Genomic DNA, 10,844 nt, shown 5'->3' with positions numbered 1-10,844 from the left:
TGGAGTTATGGTCTGAGGCTGATAAAACACATTAATATTGAATGAGCAGTGATATTAACCCATAAGAACCCGGACTCATTTCTCCTTAAAGGAACATTATGGGGAATATAAAACAGACCAAATGGACCACGAGGAACACCTTCTACCTTCAGTGTCAAAGATCTGTAATGTAACATATATATCATAACGATATTTGGTCAGAACAGGTTACATGTAATACAGGACGTCTTATTAAAGCATCAGAATTGTTAAATAGGTTGAAACCGACCGTTGGAAGTGATGTCATGGGTGCTCAGATTCACACATGGTCACATGACTGCACCAGGATGTTCAGTAGATGTCACTGAGGGACTTCATGCGTTAAAATCAAGGATAAAGCTGTATGAGGAACATTGAAAGGGTTGATGTGTCACCGCGGGTTAAAGGGTTTATGGGTTAAAGGATACGGTCCTTGTCAAACATATGGAGAGAAGAACGCCACATACTGTAGAGAAAGGTTCTGTTTCAAACCAAATAATGAGGTTTTCTTTCTTTACTTCCTGTTTGTTCTCCTGTTCAGAACTCAGAAACCGCAGTAATGAAAGTGAGTCCTCCAAGAAATGAACAAACCTGCTCTGCTTCTCTGGGATTTCATTGATCATGTGACTTTAAAAGGTTTAATGTGTGTGTGTGTGTGTGTGTGTGTGTGTGTGTGTGTGTGTGGCAGCGATCAGTGTGTCAGTAGGCAGTAAATGAGGTTTACATTAATTGGATTAAAGCTCATTAATGGCTTTAGCACACAGAGAGGAAAGATTCATTTAAACACATTCAGCAGAGATTCTCTTCACTGTTACAGTTAACAGTGACTGACAGGCTTTAGTACTTTAATACTACTTTAATATAACCTCCACACACACACACACACACACACATCACAGCTCTGCTCATATAAAAGCTCCAGTCATTTCTCATCAGCTTTAAATAAATCACTAACCTTCTCACAACCTTCTGTTGACGTATATCAGTATGTACACTATAGACGTACTGTAACACGTGTTCACGCACCTGCAGCAGCTCCATATTTAGACTGTTTATTCTCTGGAGGTTCGGTGGAACCGGTCAGCAGACGACGGAGGAGTAAACAGCAGAGTATGAAGTATGAAATTAGAGAATGAAAACCGGACGATTTAATAATCAGGAAGAGAATCTTTTCCTTCATATTGCAGAAAAGTTTTTTTTATTACGCACGCTTGAAGCGGGAAAGTTTTCTGCTGATGAGGAAACTATTATGATAAATGAGGATGGAGAAGCGTTTGTGGAGGAAGATAATGATGTTGGATTTTTGCATGAACGGGCTGAAAACGGTTCAGAGGTTTTATTACACTTTTAAAAAGTGACTGAGTGTTTTTGAATGTTTTCTGTATAAATATGTTCCGCTGCTGAGAGGTCAGACCTGCTGTTTGTTAAGTGCTGCTTTATAATAATCACTTCATATTTTAGTGTAGTAGCTTTGTTTGTTTGGGATTTTTTTTGTATTTATATAAAAGCTTGAATGTAACCAGAATCAAAATGAGTCTCTGAAACACCGTGTTGATTGGACCTTCTGAGTTTTAATAAAAATATACTGATAGTGTGAAGAACAGTAAACACTTTCATTGTTTTTGTTTTTTTCTTATTTCTATTTCAGATGAACATGCTCTGAGGTTTGGAACTACAGTTCCCATCATGCTCGGTTGCAAGTTGTGACCTTAATAAAAACATCATCTGCTTCATTTAATGCTGGTCGACACAGCAAAGGCGTTCCCAGTCGAACAGACCAGCAGCAGACCATTAAAACCGTCTGTAATGTTGCTTCGCTTTAACTCAGACGTGTTTCTGGTGAATCTGCACGATGAAAAGTCTGTTTGCACTTCCTGTTTGTAACCACAGATGTAGAGATAAGAACTTCTGGATTAAACATCGAAACATCCTGATGGTAAGGAAGGTTTTTTTTTGTCTTTGTATGAATTGTGAGTAGATGGAGGTTTGTTGGCGTTGGACGTGACAGAATCTAGGTGAGAACGTTCTCTCCTCTCATTGGTCAGATGACACAGGAAGAAGGTCCTGAAGAAACTACAATCTGCCCAAATATCAGGACGTGTTTGGTTGTTAGTCCATTCATTCAACGGCTAGCTGCTAGCTGCTCATCAACATCCCAGCATGCAAAGCGCTCCTAGCTACAGGAGGCCAAATTTTTTTTTCCAAGGATGGTGAAGTCATGACCCGCCCTACTCTGCTTCTGATTGGCGAGTACTGGTTGCCTTCGTTGGTTGGTTAGGGTAAGAATATCAGGGTCAGCCAATCAGAGGCAGAGACTTCGCCATCCAGGGAAATAAAATATCGCCTTCAGGAGCCGTTTGAATCGAACTCGCAGCCTTGTAGTCGATCAGATGGAGGTCAGATGACGTTCCCGCCACAAGCAGAGCGAGACCACTTCCTCTGAGGCGTCTCTGTGCGGTTGATCTGTGTTGATCTGCACAAACGAGTCGCCACCGAGGAGGAAAACATCAGTCTCATCTGTCTGAGTCCAGCCTCAGATTAGCACAATGCTAACCTTCCAAAAACCGAATCTGTGTCACCGTGTTCAGAAGAAGCTTCCAGTTTTGGTCGTGAACATGTTTATTATGATATTTTTATATATTATAATGCTTATTGTCAGAGTGTGAAATATTTTCAGAAATATCAGCTTCCAGCAGCATCTTTATAGTCTCGTTATCACTGAGTCTAAAGTCTTATCAGCGAGCTGTCGGCTGCAGGATAATGTGCTTCATCAGCCGCCTGCTGAGGCTGCTTCCTTCTTCCCTCCGGTTCTTCTTCTGCTGCGTCTTTACCTCCCGCTAATAAAACTGAGGAACCACAGAGAGTCTCCGGGCTTTTGCGTAATGTGAGGAGTTTTCATTTGATTCATTTGACGCTGCCTCACATGTTACCTCACATGAATTATGGACACTGCTTTCATTTATTCCTTTCCCTGAAGTAGCGTCTGAGAGAGTTAGCGCTGTGCTACAGGTGAAAATAAATGATGTGTGAACAGAACCCGTCTCACCTGAAACAGCATCATGTGACCTCTGCCTCCCCCCCAGGGATGAAGAGTCCTCAGATAACGTACCGTTAGCATGTTTAGCTTCTTCCTGTCGCTGCTGACAGTGAAGAGATGAACAGACTCATCTGTTTTATTAAAGCAGGAGGAATCAAACTTTATCTCAGTGTTAAAGGCTCAAAGTCAGATGAGAGCCTGATGAATATAAACAAACTGCTTCCTGCTTTTATTATCAGAAGTATGATGATGAAAATCAAAGATCAGTGTTGTAAAGATTCACTCATTTTTGCCTTATTTTTCCACTTCCTTTTCCATCACCTGACTTCCTGCCGTCCCTTTTCCTTCTCACTAATTGGTTGGTTGGTTCACGCTTCATTATCTTGATTCATCTCAGCTGTGCACTCTAGTCCTATTGAAACACATCCCTCACTGTCATTCATTCTTTCACTTCTACACGGGGCGGCAGAGTTGGTAAGAAGTTTATTGTCCTTAGTTTTGTTGAAACAATATTTCCTTTTTAAAGATATGAGAATAATTTTCTGTGTTCATTTAATCTTGTATTTCTTTTCTTTCAGATATAGACCCATGTGTCCCCCCCCCCCCCCCCCCCCCCCACCCTTGCTTCTCTCCATACACTTCTACAATCCGCATTATTAAATAAATATCTTGAGAGTGAATTCAAGTTTTCATGGTCTCCTGCATCCTGACCGATGTTATATAATCACACTGTTGTAATATTCTGTTGTTTGTATTTTCAAACACTGATTATGAATATTAGAATGAAGATGTTTAGTCGCACTTTGCTTCATGTGTTTTTGGTTCGTTTGGACGCGGCTTCATCATGTGAGGTCACATGATATGAGGTCACATGATGTGAGGTCTCTGGCCTCCTTCAGTCCAGAAACACGAGACCATCTTTTACCAAAAGCCGTCCCAGAATCCTTTGCTGCAGCAGTAGAAACAGATAAACAGTTACACACACACACACACACACACCTGTAATACACACACACACACCTGTAATACACACACACACACACACACCTGTAATACACACACACTGATGCTAACAGTGACCATCAGTCACCTGACCGGCTTCAGACAGGAAAGATGTTTTCTGTTCTGTGATGTCTCACTCTGCTGTAAATATCATTCACTGTAAATTCATCTCAACATTTGTCAGTTTCACGTTTTATCTCGACGTCTGAACTTCTGATTCTTTTATACAAAGACTTGTTTTATGTGGAGACTTCATATAAAACATCAGTGTGTGTGTGTGTGCATGTGCGTGTGTGCGTGTGCGTGTGCGTGCATGTGTGTGTGTGTTCTGGCTGTTTGTTCAGTTTGGTCCCTGTTCAACAGATTAAAGAGCCAAAAGGCCTTCAGTGGCAGTTTAATCACCATGTCTGATCCTCTAACCCTCCAGCCAACACAATGCATGATAATCCAGCTAAACACACACACACACACACACACACACACACACACACACACACAGGATTTATATGAAATATCTGCAGAATCATGCAGCTTTATAAGTCATATTTCAGGAGGGATTTCTCATTTTTTGTAGCTTCTTTCACTCATTTATTGCATCAGATTTAGTTTCCAGTGAACAGTGAACGCTGCTGCGATGTTTATTTTACAACTATGGATTCATGTTTCCGCCTCTTAATGATGGATGTGACTCTGCTGGTTGCTGAGTGCACTATTCCACGTTATGTGACCGTTTATTTATGCGTCAGCGCCGCCGTTAGCTCAGCACTTCCAAACTTTAGTCCATAATTAGACATTTAATAATAAAATAACAACATATTACTTTGTCTTGTTATGTGAGGAAACAAATGTTTTATCATTAAAACAAGAAAGTTGTTTCATTATAATGATGATGGGTTATGCTGTATGTTATTATAACAAGATGTTTATTGTTTTAATGAGAGACTGTATCATTAAAACAGGAACATTGTCTTGTTATCATGAGAAACTGAGCAATTTTCTTTTTTTCATGGTGGCAGCAATATGTTGCCGTCAGTTATCAGTAATGTAATGAACACTGGGAGCAGTTATATTTATTTCATATCAAAAAAAGCAGAAAGATTAAGAAGTTTTATTAAAGTCCAGCTGAAATGAACTTCTCATTCCTCTCTGCAGTCAGAAATAATCATCAACATGTTTTAAAACGTCTTGTTTTGTTTTATTAAAATGAAGAAAAGTATCAGAAATGCTCCTGGATGTGAATGTGTGTCTCGTTCAACAAGCTGCAGGACAAGACGTGTGTTGATGTCCGTAGATCAGACGGAGACGTTAGCAGGAAGCTGATGTGTGTTGTTGAGGAGCAGGATGCAATCAGGCTCAGTGTGACCGTCTGCTCTGCTGATGACAGAACGCCACGTTATCGCTGCTCTCACTTCATTTTACGCTGTCGTTCTTCTCCACATGCTGCGTATATCTGCTCTCAGCGGCCAAATCACTGGTCTGGTTGTCGGCGGGAGCTTCGATTTAGCAGGATGAGGGATGAAGCAGCTGTGATTATTGGCTGAGAGAGCCGTCAGAGCGGCAGGACTCAGAGTCCAGTTAGCTCACATCAATAGATCAATAGATCGTTAGCTGAGCTCCCCCTGTGATGTCATCGATCAGTCAGCGAGCCGCTGAGAGGTTAAAGCTTCACACTGAGACTGAGAGTGAACAGAACTGTCTGTTTTTTATAAATGGCTGCAGATGTGAGAGTCGATAACGTCTCGGAGGGACAAACTGCTCTCACCGAGATTTATTGTTTTCTGTTTATTCTCAAAAGCAGCTCGATTCTCACACCAATAATTCATCTCTCACACACAAAGTTCATTGTTTTCTCTAAAACATACTCACGTTCTCTAGAGTTTAAACTGGATTTCATGTTCCCAAACCAGTCTCACCACTCCGCAGCTGTTCCGGAGCTTTCACTCATATCATTTTGACTTCCTCAGCTGATGGAGTCGTCAGCTGCTTATGCTTTTATAAGAAGCACTGATTGGTTTGCACAAATATCTGATTGTCGGACAGGAAATCCTCATGCTGTGGTCGTGTTCTCCATGTTGTGATGTCATTAAACAGACTGTTCCTGCCGTCTGTTTGGTTGATTATTCACTTCATCCTCCTCTTCATCAGCCTGCGAGTCGACTGTAAAACACTCGGCGTGTTTAAAAGATGTTTTACTGATGATGATCAGAGAGGAACATCATCGGTGTGACGGAGCGCAGCACGCGTTGGCTGTTTGTTGTTTGATGTTGCCTCTTGATGTCAGACAGGAAGTGATGTAAAAAGCGTCGACTCAATCAGCTGCAGAAATCTTAACATTGTTTTGTTACCAACTGTGTTATTTAAGTTATTCCCTTTTTATCTGTGTAAATAGATTTATAGGAGATCCATATTTGCGATCTCTGTTATCGATTGTAGATCAAAAGTGTGGTTACTCTGCTTTATTTTTGTTGGCCAACATTTACAGATACTGTTGAACTGAGTGTTTCCTGAACAGGTGTTATATGAGAGATGAACTGAACTGATAATTTTGTGGTGAACTGCTGTTGTTTCATGTGTTTGTTGTTTGTGCTGCTGGCTGTTCTGGTTCTGGTTTATATAAAGGTCGTAATTAATTCACACAAATCCTTTGTAGGGTAATCTTTGTCAGACTTTGACTCTGACTGGCGACTGACACGTTTAATTGATTTAATGGGAAATTGCTGATCACTCAATAAACACACAAAGAGAGCATTGTCAGGTTATGAAATAATGTAATCAAATAATACAATCAGAAGTATAATGCATCATAGTTCTGGAGACAAAGATACCACCTAGCTATCTTTTCTTTGTCTGAAAGGTTAACCAGTCCCTTAAATACTGCTCGTACAGAATTTAAGACATCTGTTTACTAACCTTACAGGTCAGCAACCCTCAGATAGAAACATAAGTCAAAAGTTCAGCTAACCTAGGAACAGACTTTCTTCACGACCATATATGACAGTACATAAGCACCAAGTAGCATCACAAAATAACATTACTACTATATTAAATTAAGGACAAACCACACTATCCTCTAAAGCTGATCAGTTTTACACATAAACATCTACATAACTACAGTTTATCTTATCACTGGCTCAGGTAAAGGTATAACAGAATAAACTAACTGTTAGACACACAACTGCCTCATCTTACACAGCAAAGAACTAAGTTTAGAATAGACACAGCACACACAAACTAACACTAAACTGAACTCAAACACTGTCTGAAACATGTATGATATATTGAAGAAATACATCAAATGATAACCTGTTATTCAGTTTTCTTTTACATTGGTCAAAATATCAAATTCTAACAGCAAACTTTAAGAAGACACAACTCAGCTCCGACAGTTTTTATCATTGCACTAAATTTCTATTTGTAAGCGTCAGAAGACAGAAACAGAAGCTGTAAATGTGAAGTTTCATGCAAGTTTCTCACGTTGAGCATCACTGTGTTGGTTTCATTCTGATTTTTAAGGTTTATGTTTCGGTTTTCTTGTTTGTTTGTTTGTTTTTTTGGGGGGGGGGGGTCTATCACAATGAATTTTAAGTTGTTTGTGTTTTATCTTCCAACATCTTGCCTGTTGCATAAAGCAGCTGTGTGCTAAACACCATCATTTACACCACATTCTGTAAACTGACTGTTGTGTTTCTTCGGTTTTGCAGTGGATCAGATCCACTCTCAGCTTCTCTCTCTCTGAGTGAAGGTCAGAGAGTCTCAGTGTGGATAATTGAAGTGTGAGTTTGTAATTAAGAAGTGTGAAGTGAGATAATCTCAGAGAGAGACGAGCAGCTAGTTTCAGTCTCGTAGAGACAGACGGAGGAGGAAGTTCTTATCTCTCTGCAGGAGCGAGGGATTAATATGTAAAGACGGAGGGAGGACAGCGAGGACGGGGAGGAGGACGAGTCGGTCCATCTGATAAGAGCTGAAGCTGCTGTTAAACCACTTCCTGACACACACCTGAACCCAGATCAGATTTAAAGTCTCTGAGAAAAAGAACAAGATGACTTCCTGTTCTTATCTGAGTCACTACTGCAGCAGCATTTCAGCATCCACTGGGCAGGATTTCCTGCTCACCAGAGGATGAACTCTTTTAATTTTAATGACTCTGTGACTTTTTTTAAGGTTCCAGGAGTCTCTGAGGAAGTTCAGGAGTCCTCAAGAGCAGTAAAGATTTGTTTATGCACAGAGACTTTTATGATCAATGCGTTCTGTGTCCCAGAATATTCCAAACAAAATATTCTTATCAAGAAGTCGAGTGTCACTGTGAGGACGTCATCGACCAAACATGGCTGCTTGCTGTGCTGCAGAGCTGCTGAGGAAGAATTATTGTGTCTGTGGCTGAAACAAAAAAAGCAACTGAAAGCTTTAAGAACGTTAATATTCTTCACACATCTGTCTCCAGTTTGATGGTCTTGATTTTCAGCAGCAGGAGGTGAAGGTCAGGAATTCATTCATCAACACAAATCATCTGAGCATTCATGTTGTTTCTCCTAATCATCCGTCCTCGTCCTCGCCGCCGTTCGTATTTGAAGGTCAGAGTTAATAGAAAAGTTTTAAATGAGCGTCGCTGTGCTGCATCTGTCAGCTGCTAACTGCTGTTCAATCAGTCTGCTATTATCTGACATTAGAGAACAGAGAGTCAGGACAGACGGGGAATATCAAACAACAGAACAGATTTAAAGAAAAGAGAACCAACAGCAACAGGAAGTGATGTCATCATCCAATCCAAGAATTCAAATCTGGCCTTGTGCAGAACCGTCCTCCAACACAACACAGCTGGCTTTCCTGACAGTCGTGTAGGAAATATGGATCATTTAGGAAGTTCTAGAGGTACTTTGGCTGGTTCTAGTGGTCCTTTAGTAGGTTCTTGTGTTCCTGTCCGATGGTCACTGAGCAGAGTAGTCATTTAGGTGGTTTTAGTGGTTTTGGGGCGGTTCAAGTGTTCCTGTACAAGGTTCACTGAGAAGGTTCTAGTTGTTTTTTCGGGTGTTTTCGTGGTTACTGAGGAGGTAACGGTCCCTAAGGAGTTATAACAGATCCTGCAGGAGGTTCTAGTGGTCCTTTAGAAACTGATAGGTGTCCTTTACGATCCAGCAATGACTTGTAAAGGTCCTTAAATGGTTATACTCATTCTTTAAATAGTTCTTGTGGGCATTGAAGAGGTTCTAGTGATTCTTTGGGTGATTCTAGGGGTCATTCTAGGACATTGCATAGGTCTCACTCCTTTAAGTGGTTCTAGGTTGATCTTGTGGACACTAAGAAGGTTCTAGAGGTTTATGTGGTTCTTCTGGTCCTTTGGGAGATTCTGTTTGTCACTGAGGGTGTTTTGGTCTCTTTAAGGTGGTTCTAGTTGTCTTATGGGCCAAGTGGTCTCTTAGGAGGTTCTAAAGGTCTCTTATCTTGTGTTCATTAGCAAGGTTCTAGTGGTCATTTGGGTGCTTTGAGGGTTCCTGTAGTTGGGTTTTGTGGTTATTGAGGATGTTCTAGTATTCATTGAAAGGGTTCTAAAGGTCCTTAATGAGCTCTATTTGTCCTCTAAGTGCTTCTAGTCACCATGAAGAAGATTCTAGGGGTCCTCTGGAAGGTTCTAATTGTCTCAAATAGGTTCTTGTGGTCATGTAAGTGGTGTTGTAGGAGGTTTTAGAGGTCGTTTCGGAGGCTGTGGTGGTATTTTAGGTGGTTCCGCTAGTCCTCTAGTGTTCTTTTAGTAAGGGTTCTCGGTTCTTTTGTAGTGATGTGTTACGTGTGTGACGTGTTCTTTGAACTGAATGAGTCCCGTTGTAATAGTGTGTCTATTAGAGATGAAAGCAGGAAGCAGGTCATCAGTCTGTTTATTCAGAGAAGTCTTCGACATTAAAACTGAACCGACTGAGTCACAGCTCGCTGTTACAGCCGAGCTGCTGCTGGTGAGCGCGGGTCTATTTTCAGTCCTTATTAATGCCGAACATCAACAGCTGAGGAATACATTTGCATCCTCTCTCGCTTCTTCTTCTCTTCATTTACTTTCTGTTCATCCTCTTCGTTTCTTCTTCTGCTGTTCAGCTGCTTCCTAATTGGTGTTTGTCTTTGGATGAATGTGAGAGAGGCAGAAACAGAGATAAATAAGATCCATCTTTAATGATCCTTCAGGGGAATCAGACTGCTGAAATAATGACCTGATAGAAACTGAGGTTATTTAAACATTGGAGGATAAACTGTGGATCACAGCATCATCAGGAAGTCTGCAAATTATCATTATTATTTTAACATTATCAACGTGTTGATGTTTTATTTTCATGTGAACATGCAGGTTTGTGGTTCTGATATTTTAGATATTTATGATAATGTGGATCAGATCAGGTGAACTTGTTTTTTTTCTGATTGTAGCGATGCTCCAGTGTTCAGTATCAGAGAGTTTATTGTAAGTGTGGAGCTGAGAGGAGGCGTCAACCTGCATCTGTGCACCAGATCACCACACAGGATGTTAACATCCAGCAAAACTCATGTTCAACATTCATAACATAACAAGGTAACAGCAGGGTGATATTCTGATAACATAATAACAATAAAGTAATAACGAGGTAATAGCTTGGTGTTAACAGCAGACAGATCCTGGTAGTATCAGAAAGAATTAACAACAATAAGCTTATATCAGCATCATAATAATATGGTGACATTAATGGGTTAATAACCTGATAATAGTAAGGTCTTTGATGTTACTACAGTTCCACAGTATGAAATGAAATGCATTCCTGATCTGCCTCCATAT

This window comes from Thunnus albacares, chromosome 23 (assembly GCF_914725855.1).
Source record: "Thunnus albacares chromosome 23, fThuAlb1.1, whole genome shotgun sequence".
NCBI classification, from domain to species: Eukaryota; Metazoa; Chordata; class Actinopteri; order Scombriformes; family Scombridae; genus Thunnus; species Thunnus albacares.
This window is presented reverse-complemented; position numbering follows the sequence as displayed.